Raw genomic sequence first — 16924 nt, 5'->3', positions numbered from 1 at the left:
ACTTTTGATATTTATATTGCTTTTAATTACTTTCGTCCCACCTCTCTTTCGTATGAATTAGGGGCGAGACAAACTACTTACTTTCAATATCAATGAAAGTGAGCGATTTCCACCCACATTCCGTTGTAAGTAACTCCTAATCAGTCTAACATATTGTGGTTCGCTATGTGACATGTAAATGAGAACATGAATGTATTTGGTTCTAATAAGTTTAATGTGATACTAAATTCTTTAGAAATGTTTGAGGTTGCACGCTTTGCCACAGAATGCAACATTACATAATCAGCAAGACTGATCTTATATTTCCAACTGATTCTGGAGCGCCTCTGGCGTCTTTTTCTTTATCTCCGGATAGGTAGAACTAGTAACTCAAAATCTGTGGCGATGAACCTGATGAAGGTGCTTTTCTTCTATTTTCCTCTATAAGACTCGATCTGATTGAGAATTTTCTATTGGTATCTCTCGTATACTAACTAACAGTTAGTATCTGTCTCTGAATCAGTTTTCAAGACAAGAGTTGTACTGTTGGAGTGGCAACCAACAGCCAACGGTAATCATTAGAATGTTGCAGATTAAATTTTAAACTCGAAAATCACGTCTAACAGACTTCTAGCAAAGATCGAGTAAAAAACCACGAAATCTCTCAATCATAAAGTTTTATACGACTTAACACTTCCGCGTTTTCATTGTTCCTTTTCGTCCTGAACTGGGTTTTTCATTATTATTTTAACATTATACGTTCGTCACCTCATGGCTTGCTCAATATGTGTACGTAAGAAGATTTTCTTGACAACTCGTGATTCCTTGAAAAAAAAAAAAAAAAAAAACAGAAAATTACAAAGACAGTGTTTTCTCGCATTTTGCGTTACAATGTATTCATGCGTTTGCATTTACATTCTGTTTGAATATACTGCCTTCGTATTGCCTTTATTTTTTAAATTTTCCTTCCTTGTACCAGGTGTATTGGCCTAATTGAACTTTATAATTTAGAATAATTTTTACGAACACCGAAAATCAAAGTGATACAACATTACTTTATTTTTACCCTTGTTTGAAGAAACAATATTACGAACTTAAATTCAAAAATTGGTCAAGATATATTTTAAACTGTAAACCTTCTCTATTAAGATCTTTTGCGAGAAAATCGTCAGAACAAAACATATCCACGAGAGGATCTTTCTTACTGTATTTTATGAAAACTTGAATTCAGGCACAATATTTCGTTGTTGATGAAGTGTCAGTTTGTTAAATAGTAACAAATTTATTGCAACTGTTATTTAATATACTGTTCGCAAAAGGATACATTGTGATTTTCTTCCCAAAAACTTTACTCTTATCTTACTGAAATATAGTTAGTAAGATAGATAATTATGAAATATATAATATATGTCTCACTCACTATAAGTGTTTTTTTATCCTTTTAGTAAGACAAATGTCAGTCTCTGTTTGGATTTTAACAAGTTCTTCACTTTTGAACCACTACGGCAACATTTTTCGTACGCCGTTCATTAGAAAACCGCCCAAGAGAAATTATTCGATTTTCTATCTCTATTAATTAATTCTTGTTTTAGGGATAGATTGATACTCGAAACAACGTTTTTATAGGACCTCAAAAAATTACTTAAGTTTAAAATTTTGGATTTCATAGAGCGAATGATCTGCGGAAAACCGAAGAACCATTATGTGTATGGACATCAGTGGCATATTTAAGGGAAGCTTCCGGGCTTAAACCTCCGCCGAAATTGTACTTACTAATTTTAAGTAAATGAAATATCTTGCAGAATTTTCACATTTCCAGGACTAAAGTTCGCCAAGTCCCCCCGAAAACAAAATCGTAAATACTCCACTGATGGACCTACTAACGATAGAAACAAAAGGTCGAATGAACCAGTCATTTCCAGTAGGGTTATCTGTGACATTACAGTTTTCTGCTTGTATTCTCATGTAGCAGAGAATATGCTACATATTCAGTCCTATCCATCCTTATTGTTCTTTGAATGAATTTCTCCAAGAACGATGTGGAGAATGACATGAAATAATTACATATAGGAACGAAAGACGTTAGCAAGAACGTCATTTCTGCTTCTCGTTTATAAAAAGGAATTTTCGTTTTCGACATACCTTCCCTTTGGTGCGAGCGGTACCAGGTACAAATCCCGTTGGGAACACCGGTCAAAAATGTGTAACAGTTTTTTTCAAGCCAGCTATCCTGAGTGAGTTTTCTTCCGAGATTTCCTCATTCACACCACGCAAATGGCTGATTAGTACTTAACATACAGGTCCCAGGTCACTTCCTTCCTTTCCCCTTCCCCAGATAATGTGCTCGCCGAGGATGTTGTTGCCATGGATACCGATAATGCCCAGATAAATAAATAAATGTTCATTTTTATTTTTTGTGCACTTCTTTTTTTTTTAGCACGTTCACTGCCAGTAACTACACACTGTTTTTGTATGCTATGCTAGTAACTCCTAATTAAAAAGTCCCTCATCTGAAATTGGTTTCACCCACTATAGCATATATCAGAAAAATCGAAAACTTTGAACATAACCTTAGATGTTAATTTACTATGATTTGACTTTAGTCGGCTATAGATTTTAATTAAAATCCGACCAAATCAAGATAAGAGAGCGAATGTGTTAGAATCGGGTTTCTTTTATGAATTGGGCAATGGTTATACCAAGGGTATGTCTAGTTACCAGGCACATACCTTTCCTTTAATTTTGCACAAAATGTTAAAACTATTCCTTGGTTGTATTCCCCTTATTATCACAAATATCGAAGAGCTTAACTAATTGTCAAATAACGTTAATGAACTTCGTATCTTGCGGAGTGTACTAATTTTTGAATCCCATACTTTTATTATATTCAGCATTAGTATTTAGCAATGCTTAATAATTAAATTGTTTTCGCTGCAATTATACAGAAAGAATTATTTTTGATTGTTCGTCCCCCATTCATCCATCTATTCGTCCCGATGTACACTAGCACGTTTACAGGTCATATCGTTCAATGTAACTTGGCGAAATCTTAAACTTTTTCTATGTGTATAAAAGAAGTTCTAACTGACTGGTCAAATCCAGGCCCGCAACTAGAGGGGGACAGGGAGGCCTGCCCCCATAAACTTTTCATGGCCCCTCCAGACCTGAATACAAAATGTTATTATTAATACAAAAATCACAATTTAGATATTTGTAAGAGAATTTTTAATGACTTGGCCCCCCTATCTTATTCATGGCCCCTCAAACATCTGTCTGGTTGCGGGCCTGGTCAACTATCAGGGCAAATCGCTTCCCACTGAATCTCTGAAGAGTAGACATATGGAACTATATGAACTTTCCATTTAAAATAATTATACCCATGTTTTTCGTTGTATATACATGCTTTACCTAGCAGGGAAAAGACAAGAATAGAAGAGTGTGGATTGCAACTGTTACAATAAGATTTCCATATCCAAAAAACCCTTAAAGGTAGAGACATGAAATTTGGCATTTAGATCTTTCATTTAAAATAATTAAAGACGTATTAGATCATTTTAATATATCCCCAAAAAAGGAAAGAAAAATGACTCTAGAAAGAAAAGTAGTGTTTGTAATTGTTAAAATAAGATGGCCATATTCCGAAATCCCTTAATATTAGATCCACGGAAATTGGTATTTAGGCTTTTAATTAAAAATAATCAAAGACTTGTTTCAGCGATTTTTGATGTTTTCCTTATAAGAAAATGAAATGGAGGAAAGAAAATAAATGGGGAATTACACTGTTATAATAAAATGGCTATATCTCGAAATAACTTAAGATTAGAGATTTGTTAAGGATATGAGAGGTGACAGGCCATAGACAGAGAAAATATCGGGGTCTAGAGACGAAGCTACTTGAATGCTAGTGTTTTTGTAAAGGATAGTTTCGAATTGTGTTCCTACCTCCAAAAATGGAGGATGCATTTTAAAAAATGCTACAAACCCTTTAACGATTTTCCTTACTAGTTGTTTCTCCCTCCCCAAAACCAATCATCTTGTCTGCAAATTTCTTGCACGCCAGTGATGTATCTTGGGATCAGGTAGGAAACTGTGTAGCTGGTAAGACTATTAGCCTAACTGTGAACTATTAAGACAAAGGCAGCGCAGCTAGCAACAACTATTACCCTTACTGAAAATTATTAGAACAAAGGCAGTTTTATTAGCAAGATTATTAGGCTGACTGTGAACTATTAGGCGAAAACTGACGGACTGACATCTTGTGCTATTAATATTAAGATATTTCAAAAACCAATATCTAATTAAGAACCCATTAGTGGACTATGTCTTTCGTCTAGGGAAAATTCAGAAGAATGGCCGCTCTTGAGTTTTATTTTGAACTACCTTTTCAAAAGTTGCTCAGGCTATTTTCCTGGGATATAACTATTTCTTTCTTGATATCATTATTTACTTAATATTTTTTTATTAATGATAGTTTGGTTTCTTTCATTCTATTATGAAATTGGCTTACATAATTCCAGTAAATTTCACAGAGAAAAGAACTTTCAAAATGAATATGCAAACTAAGTAAATATTGAAAATGGGAGTCACGTTATTTATATGGAACTACCCAGTTGATCAGTGTTTCCAGCCTTACTAAAATTATTAATATCTATATAAAAAATGAAAATTTACAAGACCAAGATTGTTTATAAGTGTTGTAAACTAATACCTCTACTATGTTGCAAGCATCAATATTAAAAGGAGAGAAAGAGGTATGATATCATCATACATGTAACATGAAGTTGCACCGAATACTCTAAACTAAAGGAAATGACAATGAATTGCGGATGATTAGAAACAAAGTTCGTAAACTTTCTTAAAAATCTTGTATCTCGGAAAAGTATCTAATACATGAATATTACTTTTTATAATGTAATATGATTTACAATAAAATTAATATTTGAAATTCCAAAGATACGGAAAATGAAATAGTTTGTACTGAGCTCCTACTTTTTAAAGCATATTTTAAATTAATATTTGCAGCAAGCTCTACAGTGTTTGGTCTATAAAAAGATTTGAGATAAAACTGCTTCAAATTGCAAGTTATATTAGCATAGTGATAAAATTGACGGTTATAAATATAGACAGCTGTAATAAAAATTTTTCAGAACAGATTAACTTTGTCATTCTTTTTCTTAGCATAAGAATTAAAGGTTAATGATATACATGTAGATTATAAGCTTAACTTACAAAAACGTTTTTCGAGCAAACGAAGTTATTATTTCTTTTACAGAAACAAACGTTGATATGAATTGTTTTTAAATTGCTCTTGCTTGACCCCTAGCGGGCTTTCGTAACATTCTGTTATAATATTCCGCCTATGTCACAATAACAAGATGGTTACGCAGAGGGCAATAGCCTGTAGAGGGCAAAACATATGCACACATCTTGTAATAACAACACACAGTAGCCAGGTAATATGGTACAATAACCCATGTTTCTATTGCTTACAGTGAGATGAAAATTGAGGGTAGATTGCATTGTGTTTATTCTGTATTATTGCAACCTGCTTAGGACACAAAGGCGTAGGTCTATTGAAATTTCGTTTAGAGTTTATTTGTAATATAGCTCAAAATTTCAAAATCTCAAATTACTAATTCTGGAAGAAATTATAAGGTTATAGGCTTGTTTTAAATTTAAGATAACTGGAAACAGCGGAATGAATATTCAGTGTAGCTCCTAATACCACAGAGTTGTAGGCCTACGGTAATTTTAATTAAATGTATTTATATATACAAATCACATGTCTTAAGTAGAGATGTCACTAATCATCATTCAATGAAGTAATGCAATGCGCAAAATTTCCGGTCGCCAGGTCACCATTGGCGACTTAAATTTAGACCAGTGGCGACTAAAAATTTCGTAAAGGTGTTGTCCTTTTAAAGTTTGAATAAACAAACTCTAGATAGCAGACGGTGAAAGAAAAGTACTTGGTAAAGCCATTAGATCTCTGAACTAATTAACTCAAATTATAAATATTAAAGTAAATATTATTTTTTGAAAATATAAATAAATTTCATAATGTAATAAAAATTAATACGTACTTTGTTTTCCAGTTAACCATTACGTGCTTAATATTTTCTTCACTGTGCTTCATAGTTCTTCATATGTTATAGATTGCCGTACTCTTCAAATTCTAATATTACGTTGTGTTCTAATATTATATTGAACATTAAAGTACAAATAGGCGCAAATTTTATACCGGGATGCTCTTACGTTAGTGAAATAGTTTGTAATGAGCTCCTACTTTTTAAAGCATATTTTAAATTAATATTTGCAGCAAGCTCTACAGTGTTTGGTCTATAAAAAGATTTGAGATAAAACTGCTTCAAATTGCAAGTTATATTAGCATAGTGATAAAATTGACGGTTATAAATATAGACAGCTGTAATAAAAATTTTTCAAAACAGATTAACTTTGTCATTGTTTTTCTTAGCATAAATTACCCAAAATTAGACTAAATTATTAAAGTATCGTTTCGAAATTGAAAGAATAATTTTCATTTTCAGACTCTACTAAACTGCATGTGAATTTACAATTCGGTATTATTTATGACACGACTGAGTTAAAAATACTGCGTACCATTGGTTTATATAAACTGGAAATCTAATCTTACATCATAACTTAGCACAAAATATACCAGTAGCATAATAATTGTGCAGAATCATTCGCAATAATTGCTGTAAACTAAGAACTAAAACTACAGATTAATACCTTCAGTTAGCATTTCCAAGAGAAAAATTCTGAGGTAATTAATTGCAGTGACGTCACTTTCCTCAATCAAAAAGCTCATCTGTTTCAAGGAATCGTAAGAAATTTGTCCTGTCAGCAGAAAGAGTGTTTTGGGTTTTGTTCGGACCATGAGGAAACGAGAGATATTCTTCGAACATAAGTGCCAAGGAAAGGCTACATCGAAGTTTATCGTGACCCAAGTGAACCTACTTCAATCTGGGAGTGATGCAGAATGAAGTTTACCCACGCTATCTGGCCACTCATTCCATCCTCCCGTTATCCTTAGTCGCAACATCGTGATGAATTCATCAAGCCAGATCGACTACCAATTTTGCAAAAACCATTAGTCCAGCCGTAGCGCAGGATATCGCTAACGACAGTCAACAATGAACTTAAAGGAGGCACCAGGAGCCAGCTCAGTTCAGAGATGTTTAGTGCTCAAAATTCCATCCTTAAGCTAATTCGTTCTATTTCACACCTCTAACCCTTTTACCACTCTACTATGTTTTTGTACATTTTTAGGCCTTATGTTTTATTCAAGTATTCATAGGCGAATGATCCCAGTACCAACTAAAGTTCTAGAAGGTTTGTCAGCCTTTGCCTCAAAATATCCCATCACATATATAAAAATTGAGTTTTCATCGGTTACAAATCCCAACATGCATAATAACTAGTCAGTATTACACGTATGAGTTTGAAAGTTTATTTCGAAATACGAAAATTTGACTTTTCCTAACATACAGAACTAAATTTGGATAGCACGAAACACATCAACTTAACACAAATTGAATGTAGAGATAGGAAAAGAATTAAAGTTCTTATGCGAGTCTTAAATATAATCTGATTTAATTCATAAGTCTGAGAAATAGATTTCATAAAGTACTAGTTTCTGACATTACTTTTACATATGCTGATTTACTAGGCTGAAAAATATAATTAATTTGTGTGTTTTGTTTCAAATGTTTTGAAATTATTAAGTACAATCTTAGTGCTATCTGTAAAGCAATCTGAGAATATTGGTGACATTAAAAGTGAGTGATTTTATGTCTGGTAAATGGTACCGTCGTGTCCCAGGTTTGTATCAAAATATTGTTGTGAACAGGTAGTAATTTATTTCGAGAGAATTCAAAGATAACTGTGCTCCAAATTCATCATGAGGGTAAATTATATTGAAATATGTTATATTAACCCCAAAATTAGACTAAATTGTCAGAAAAATTCAGATTATGATGATCCAGATCCCAACTATCCACCCCTTGCATATGTCCCTGACTGTGAAGGCTTACTTCACATCAAGAAACACAGCTCACGCCATACTAAGAAAGGAAAAGATCCATGTCTTCATGAAAAATGTTCACGTCTATCCCCTGTACATCCAATTTAATACTAATTGCTACTGTACCTTGCCTTTTATTACAGCCTTTCTTAATTTTTCTTGCAATTTTTAGTGATCTTAAATACTTTAGATTCCGGACAAATTATTTTTGTAATTTTTTTCAGTAGTTGCTCTCAATAATAGTATTATTTGTACTGTATCATTATCATCTATATCTTGTCTGGAAATTTATCAAATTATTGAAATGTGATAAGATGCTTCTAACTCTTTCAGACATTGCTGATTATTTTGTTGAATATATGCAAGCTCTTATCCACGGGCGGAGCACGGTGGCCACCCACCTAAATTTTTACTGGTCCCCTAAAATTTTAATGGTAGGCTTGCAAATGAACTATAATATGGGTGGATTGGCACAACCTATCTTCTATCAGTCCCCCGCCCTCCTACATTTTTGGGCTGGCTACGCATCTGCATATGGTAGAATTAATTTCAAAAGTATCTCTTCTGAGCAAAATCTTACATATGTAAAATCTTACAATTATTTTTTCTACCAAATAAATTATTATTTCTATGTGAATACATATTTTCTTCCTTAATTCCAAATGAAATTATATGCTCAATAATTATTTGTCCGAAGTCAAATCAAAAAGTTAATGTATGTTGTTTACTTTTGAAATGAAATCAAATCTTTGAGTTTTATGTACCACAGTTGTGTCGGCTAGGCTAAAGGAGACGAATATTGTTTACTTTTATTCAGATACACGATATGGATCAGCGCGACGTGGATTGCAATGAGTTAGTTAAGTATTGCTATGCGAATATTACTATTTATTTTAAGAATTACGTTATGAACTGTAATTATGAAAATATCCTTCCTGATTGAAACAAGAAAATATCTTTTTTCATCAAAAAATAGACAAACGTAGCAAAATAGATCGAATCTGCATTTAAAGCAACCTGAATAGTGTTGGGCAATTACACGTAAAAAACAGAGGTTTTCTAGGTAACCCGTAAAATGTGTGAATTACAAAAAAATACGTTGAAAAACAGAAATAAGTCTACAAATAAACGTAGGCCTAAATCGTTTTCCCCATTGGTTAATTCTTTGGATTTATACAAAGAAATAGGTTTTGAAAAGATTCCTTCTCAATTTGTATGAGTTCTCGCTGCATTTTTTTAAAAATTTTATAAACTACCATATTGACTTCGTAAAGTTACCTTAACTGTATTATTAACATGTAAATATTACATTTTGAGACATGCATGGTTATGTTTAAAAAGACATATCATAATGTTTAAGTTATACGAACAAAATTTTGGTGGCCGAAACCTCGCCAGCAAAAAGTTCATGGACCAAATCTCGCAAGCTCAAACGTCACACAGATAAAACTTCACATTGCATTACAGTTATAGAAGAGTTTTCTGAGATCAAAATAATAATAATAATAATAATAATAATAATAATAATAATAATAATAATAATAATAATAATAATAATAATAATAATAATAATAATAATAATAATAAAGAAGAAGAAGAAGAAGAACCAGAAAATGTTTCATTAAGGCACTAAAAGCGAAAACAATTGACGGTTAAAAATGAATGAATTAGACAAACACAAATTAGGAGAAATTTTATTCATCGACTCTATTTTAATTAAATTATTTTGTCAGAGTGAACTGCAAATCCAATGTGAGTTTCTTTTCCGCATTTAAATCTAAGTTGTCTGTGCTATCAACTTAGGAAGTATCTAAACCATTTGAACTGAATTTTCTGTCCACTATACTTACTCGGATTTACTTTTAAAATGAAGAATGGCGACATTTTCTGTGCAAAATACGTATGAATTGAGAATAGTTTATGTCCGTTATGAACAGGCAAAGTAGAATATTAGTAACACGTTGTGAGGCTGAGAGACATTCGTATCCATATCTGAAAGTGTCCGTGAAATAAGGCATATCTCCGGTAATAATACATATATTCTTCCAGGACAGAAAGTACGTTTGTGTCCTTTAATAGAGTTCAACTGTATACTCTGTTTTAAGTGTACAACGATATTTTAAACATACCTTAATAAATGACTATGGTAAAGTTTGTTCCACAAGATTTTGGACGCGGAGATTTTGTCCCGTGAGGTTCTAGCCAGGTGAAATTTTGTCCCGTAAGAATTTGGCAAGACGATATTTTAGGCTGAGAGTTTTTACTCAGAAACTTTAGACTTCATTGCAATTGATGATAGCAAATTTGAAGAAACTGTATTTAGTGTTCTACTTTTGACTAAATCTTGCTTTTGAATAGTTATATTTTTTTAATAATACAGTCGTTTACTCTATGTTAAAAAAACCAGACAAATTACACGTAATTTACGTAAAAATTGCAACGAGTAAATAACCTTGCCAACTTTGTATCGAATGGAGCACAAACTACATCACGTCGTTGTAATTTCAGTCTCTGAAATTATTTAACATACCTAGTTTAGAATGATGTATAGGTATAATTTCACATAAAACTATAATAATAAGAGGGAGTGAAGAATTATAGTATAATGGGGACACTAGCAACAAGGAGATTATTTGCCCTCCTCAAGATAAGTCCAGTGGCTGCAACACGCTGCACTTTAAAAATTAAAAAAAAAAAAAGTTTAGTTCAAATTAAAGTGCTAAGAAATAAGACGTTAAACCAGAAAAATACTATAAAAATTATAACAGAGGTCGTAAGAGGTCTAGAAAAACAAAATGCAAAATATATAACAAGAAAATAATTCAAATAAGAGCAATGTTAATAACACATAACGCAAAAAAATCTATTAAGAAAACCTCTGCACACGTTTTCTATCCCAATTTCACGAACAAATGTGAGAACAAGGTCTCTAAATACTGTAATAATAATAATAATAATAATAATAATAATAATAATAATAATAATAATAATAATAATAATAATAATAATAATAATAATAATAATAATAATAATAATATCTAGCAATGTACCCGCGATTAATTTATTTCTTTAATGTATAGTAATATATTTCTTCGGTAACTTTGTTTATTAGAGAGATCAGTCATTTCCAACACTAGTTATTTCTATGACCGAATTAGAATTTTTAGAGGCATAGTTAGAAATTTAAGATGCAATTTTAACCGGAAAATAGGTGATAAAAGATCAAAAATGTAACTTTTTCCCTCAACTATTTTCATAACTTCCGTTTTATCTAATTGAAAACAGATTAATATAAACTACACACTTCTTTCTCTTTCTATTGAGTAAAAGGGGCGGGGTGGCTCAGTGGTCGAGCGTTCATCTCCGGTGCTTGGGGTCCCTGGTTCGATCCCAGCTCGCGCCGTGTGGACTTTGTGGTGCACAAACACCGTGCTGGTGGATTTTCTCGAGGTTCTACCGTTTTCTCCCACTTTCTTCATTCCACCATTTTCATTCATTTCTCATCTTCACCGTCTTCTTTAGCCTAACCGGCATAATCATGAGACGTAAAACTTAAAGATTTCATTTCATTTTTTTTAATTAAGTAAATTATATACAAATACAGAAATAAGAAGGGAAATAAACATTATTAAGGTTACGTAATATTGCGTAATATTGCGTAAGGTTACGTTCTCTAAGTTGTTAAACGTAAGTGCGTTTCTGTTTCGATATAGAAGCGTCCATGCAGGTGCTAAAGCTTCTTCCAACATCTAAAGAGACAATTGGGGCAAGTAAGTCTCTGGTAAGTGTCACAAATTCAGATTCTTCGAACAACATCCGGATTATTCTGAAGACTAACCTCGAGTTTTTTCTATAATAAATAATAACTGTGAATCCATGGAATTATATAATGTACTTTTCGTTATATAAATATTGATGATTTAAGTTATTAATAATAACCATTACGCATATTATAGGTACGATACAGATGTGTTTGCAATCTATAAGTCTTCTCAGGATGTACAAGTTGGTGTGAATTAGGTTCTTAGGATTTAGATTTCTGAGATATCGGCATCTATGGCAATGTTAGCCCATCACGTGTGAGGGATGAGGTCCCGAGGAAATGGAAGAAAAGAAGCGGCCTGGGACATATATGTTAGGTAAAACCACGGCATTTGCCTAATATGAATGACGAAATCCATTTTTGGACCGAGTGGTTCTACCGGGAATGGATCGTTCGCACCGAAGCCGAAATTACTTCGTTTGGATTCAGAGAGAACAAACTGCTTGATTTTGTTAATATTCTTGCAGAAGAAATACAACACTCAATCCATACTGACCATGGTGAAATTTGGAATAATTTTTAAAAATTTCTAATAAAAAAGAGAAAATCAATGAAAATGAAAATTAAGATCATAAAAGAATAAAGACCGATAAAGGAGGTCAAAGAGATGCTTAAATATTACAGAAATTTCCAATTAGAACCAGAGATCGCCTTTACTGTACAAGAAATAAATTGAGCACCTACAAAATTATGATTTTTTAAAAACAAAACTTACACTGTATATAAATATTTTATAAGTCGAACACAGATTTTGTGTTTGTTTGCTTTTCATTTTGTACATACACCTAAAATTATTTATATGAATAAGTACTTAATAACTCATGCTGTTGTTTTTAGAAACTAACCTTACTTTTTATCAGAAATTTGCTCGGCTCACAAATTATTTTGAATACGAAAATGATCTTTAAGCTACAATGATTCTCTCACGTTACTCTTTAGATTTCTTTTAATATTTTCAAATTCTAGAGGTCACTGGAAAAACTTCCTTTAAACTCTGGAAAGTGTACTATAAGGACTTTACATTAATGGAATTACTATGTAAATTTAAGGAACAATTTACAGTTGCATCTAGAACTTTCCTTTACAGACAAATGATCTTAATTCGTAAAGAATATAATAATAAGTTTGTAACAGATGACAGAAATTATCAAAATTATCCTTTATGCAATATTTTTCAAAGTTTGTAGGAATAGAAGTATACAGTATAATTGCGGAAACATTACTTTGAATGCTGTTAACAGAAAATATGAAATTGTTGCACTAAAGCAAAGACAAAAGTAGCTAAAATATTATTCTAGAGTTACTCAAGACAGTTTCGCTCATATTTCCGAGTATGTTGTCGAAATATACTTGAAAAATTTACATTTGTGCAAAAGACAATATTTTGAGAGAAAATTGAAATTGTCAATCGTAATGTTGCATCTATCTAACTGAATCAAGGATCTAAAATTCGAGGCAACCTTTATTGTGTGACTATTTCACTACCACTTTCCTAAAATATACTCAAGTTAATGAAACGAAATAGGTCTACTTCTAACCATAAAGTTTATTGTTTGTTTACTGTCACAACTAATGGAGTAAAAGGGACTAAAATTTAGCCCTTGATAGAATTTCGCATATACAGTAATACGGTAAGCAAACACTTTTTGCCTTCCAAACTTCAGAAAAACCAATGTTTTCAATTATTTTCATGTAACATGGAGTCTACATATTTCGCTTGAGTCTTCCGATCACCTCATTACTTGTGAATGAATTTCGTTAAGGAGAGAGGACCTGAAATACACTAAACTATCCTATCATGAAAGTTGTCTGATATAATTTTCCGTAATAATTTACCACGATAAATTTATTAAAAAGTGTTCAATGTTGACATAGTTTAATGTATGTCTTATTTCTGGCTTCCCTACGTGGGGACAAGGATAAGGGTGTGAATTTGCTTTTAATTTTTAAAAATATTCCACATAAGATTGCCAAATATTCTCCCATTTTAAGAAAAATAAAATATGTTTCGTTTTGACTAACAGCTTTATGACTAACAACTATTATTTTGCATGAAATTAGACAGACACAAAGAAATGGAAGTCTTAGCTATCTCCCAACATTATAAAGTAATATTTTTCATTCCATCTTGAAAAAGACATGCTAAGATAATAGATTTTACCATGATGACTACATAATTGATGCACTGTAAAAATTATATTTCAACATTTCAGTTTATAAAGTGATATTTTGATATTTGGATTGCCCAATGTATGGATATTTCATCAGTCGTACTGTATTATATTTGTTTCTGAAACTAACGTATGAAATTGTATATTAATGGTGTATGAATTTTAATTTTTTGAGTGAAATTAAATTTTAAAGAAACATCTTACCCACATATAACATAAGGAGGAAGTTCATTTAGCAGATATTATCACAATTTACCATTTCTAATGCATTTTCAAGAAGGAAACAACACTTCGGTGTCAAGTTATTGGTAACTTGTAGTCTAGTGCCTATTTTGAAACTATTATTCTATATTTAAATAATATTTTAGTGGATTTTACTTGATGTTTTTAAGATTTTCGTTGCTTCAGTTTCAGTTATAATTTATGAGTACGTTTATCAGATGCTTTGTTCAAAAACAAATTGAATATAAATTTTAAATTTATTGTTAATATTGTTTTCCTCATGGGAAGCATGTTGATGAATTCAAATTAAATGTTCTTGAATTGTCGATTTTTCAATAAAATAGTAGTATTGTTTATACTTCATAAACTCATTTTTTTACTACTTGTAACATATATACAATTTTGTTACTAATATTTCTTTAGGTAGAAATAATCAAAGTAAAACTTACAGTACCGGTACGGTAGTTCACCGCTAAGCAATCCGGGAATTTTTGAGATCTAAAACTTTACGAAAAGTTCTGAAATTTACATTGGATATCGTAGTATTGTATTCTGTTTATATTGATTTTTATAACCCAATCTCCTTTCGATTTTGTTTCGAATCCATGCTTTCAACAACGAATTACGATTTTACTGAAATCTATTGATTTCGTATTGACTGTTTCCAAATAGATCAAAAAAGCTATACATTGTAATTTTTTGCTGTAAAAATTCATGGTATGCAACTAGAAAATTGAAAATGCACACGCACTGAGTTCAGTAGACACGTAAATATACTGTAAGTGTTCGTTTTCAATGTTTCTTAGTTTTCTTTTGGGGGCGCGGTGGCTCAGTGGTAGAGCGTTCACCTCCGGTGCTTGGGGTCGTTAGTTCGATCCCAGCTCGCGCCGTGTGGACTTTGTGCTGGACAAACACCATGCTCGTGGGTTTTCTCGGGGTACTACCGTTTCCTCCCACTTTCTTCATTCCACTATTTCACTCATCTCTCATCATCACCGTCTCCTTTAGCCTAACCGGCATAACCGTGGGATTTCATTTAATTTCATTTTTTAGTTTTCTCTTGATCACTTTCTCCAACATTTTTCTAGACATGTGACATCAGTAAATATGGGAAAAAGCTCGAAAAATCAAGTAGTTAAAACTGTCCACAGGAAACGCACTTGCGTTCACATATTCATAAGAATATATAAATTTCACCAAAGAAGTTCACATGATATGCACATGCATTTTCCTAAACTTTAATTTCGCAAATGATGAATTGACTGTATGTATTCTTAGTACAAGAGAAATGGAGTAATACATTACATACATCGTGCTTAGCATTGATTTCTTACAATATAAAATTATCTTTCTTTCTCGTATTTCATAATAATCTACAAGAAAAGTAGATATTAATAAACGTAATGTTCTTAGTGTATATGAAAAGTTTTGTATTAAACAAGTTGAATATATCATAAATAATGTATGTTATTTTACTCTAACTCTTTTTCCTCCATTAATTAATATATTTTTCAAAATATCATCTTTCTTTGCAGACAATACTGTACGTCGCTGATATTTACTTCCACAACTGTAGAAGATCACTTCTGTGAAGTCCAATTCCAGGAAGGAAATATTGAGGTAGATTTCTTCATTCATAAGTATCAGTTTATTTTCATGGTTTCATCTCTTAAATGCACGAGTTATTTTTAAATCTGTCAGGATGAAGGGGATTAGTGAAGTTTTCACAGTTTGGAAATGTGTATTTTTGGCTGTGTGATCCTCGTCTCCATCTTTTTGCTTTGTTTCAGCAAGTCTCTAAAATACTTGTTCTCAAAGGGCAAATCATTCCCTTCTGTTTTTTTTTTTTTTAAACAATAAGAGTTGAACAATGATAACCCAGATTGAATATTACAAAGAGCTAACTTGATGTCAACAATTCCGTCAATAATACAAACATATTTATATAAAAATTAGCATGATGTTGTGTTAGTAAATAGTTAGACAATTCTAAATTACTGGATTGAAACTATTGGAAAGCATTTATTTGTTGCATCTACAATATATAAAATTGTTATGTACTATATATTACGTTTCCTGCAAATTCTTTACAATGAGTGTTACACGTATTAACACAAATTAGAGATACAACCCACCATATGTATACTTGCGACCAATTTTTAAATTTAAACTTATTCTCCCAATATGAAAGTTTTATTTGAATAGAAAATTTCAGTGATCCTCTTAGTCCAAATCAAAGTCCATTTGTCTATCCAGAGTTAAACAAATAAATAATATAAGTAAAATTATATACATAAATAATTTATTTTTAGTTGTTTGCATTATTTCTATATACTGTTCTGATTTAGTTTATGATAGGCCTATAATTATACGTCATCTGAAATGCATATACACTCATGTCCAAAATGATTGTCGCATATCTATAACTGTTTTCTTGTAAGAATGTAATTTAATAATGATTTTACAGGGTACTTTTAATACTGATACTATGCGTATAATCGGGAAATGTATATTTGTGGTAAATTTCATAGGAAAAGAGTTATAAATACGAACATTAGAATCGTAAAACAAAATTTTGCTAAATGGACAAGAAAGTTTTATTTTCCTTTTATTGTTCTTATTTACTGCTCTTTTGACATGAAAATTGCCACATACATGTCTTTGCCGATTATACACATACTT

The 16924-nt window shown here is 31.7% G+C and overlaps 1 protein-coding gene and 1 long non-coding RNA gene across 28 annotated transcripts in view; one reads left to right on the top strand and one right to left on the bottom strand.

The window, feature by feature from the left end:
* LOC145664324 (uncharacterized) overlaps window positions 1–16924 on the top strand; it is a 1583153-nt gene that overhangs the window by 57263 nt on the left and 1508966 nt on the right. For all 25 annotated transcript variants that reach the window (XM_081730946.1, XM_081730945.1, XM_081730944.1 and 22 more), the window contains exon 2: window positions 15778–15862. The gene's annotated coding sequence lies outside the window, so the exon portion shown is untranslated. The remainder of the gene's footprint in view (window positions 1–15777; window positions 15863–16924) is intronic.
* The window catches only part of LOC145664335 (uncharacterized), a 580590-nt gene that overhangs the window by 273656 nt on the left and 290010 nt on the right, over window positions 1–16924 (bottom strand). The gene's annotated exons all lie outside the window — the stretch shown is intronic.

This window comes from Thermobia domestica, chromosome 11, assembly GCF_964235325.1.
Source record: "Thermobia domestica chromosome 11, izTheDome1.hap1.1, whole genome shotgun sequence".
Lineage (NCBI taxonomy): Eukaryota > Metazoa > Arthropoda > Insecta > Zygentoma > Lepismatidae > Thermobia > Thermobia domestica.
This window is presented reverse-complemented; position numbering and strand designations above follow the sequence as displayed.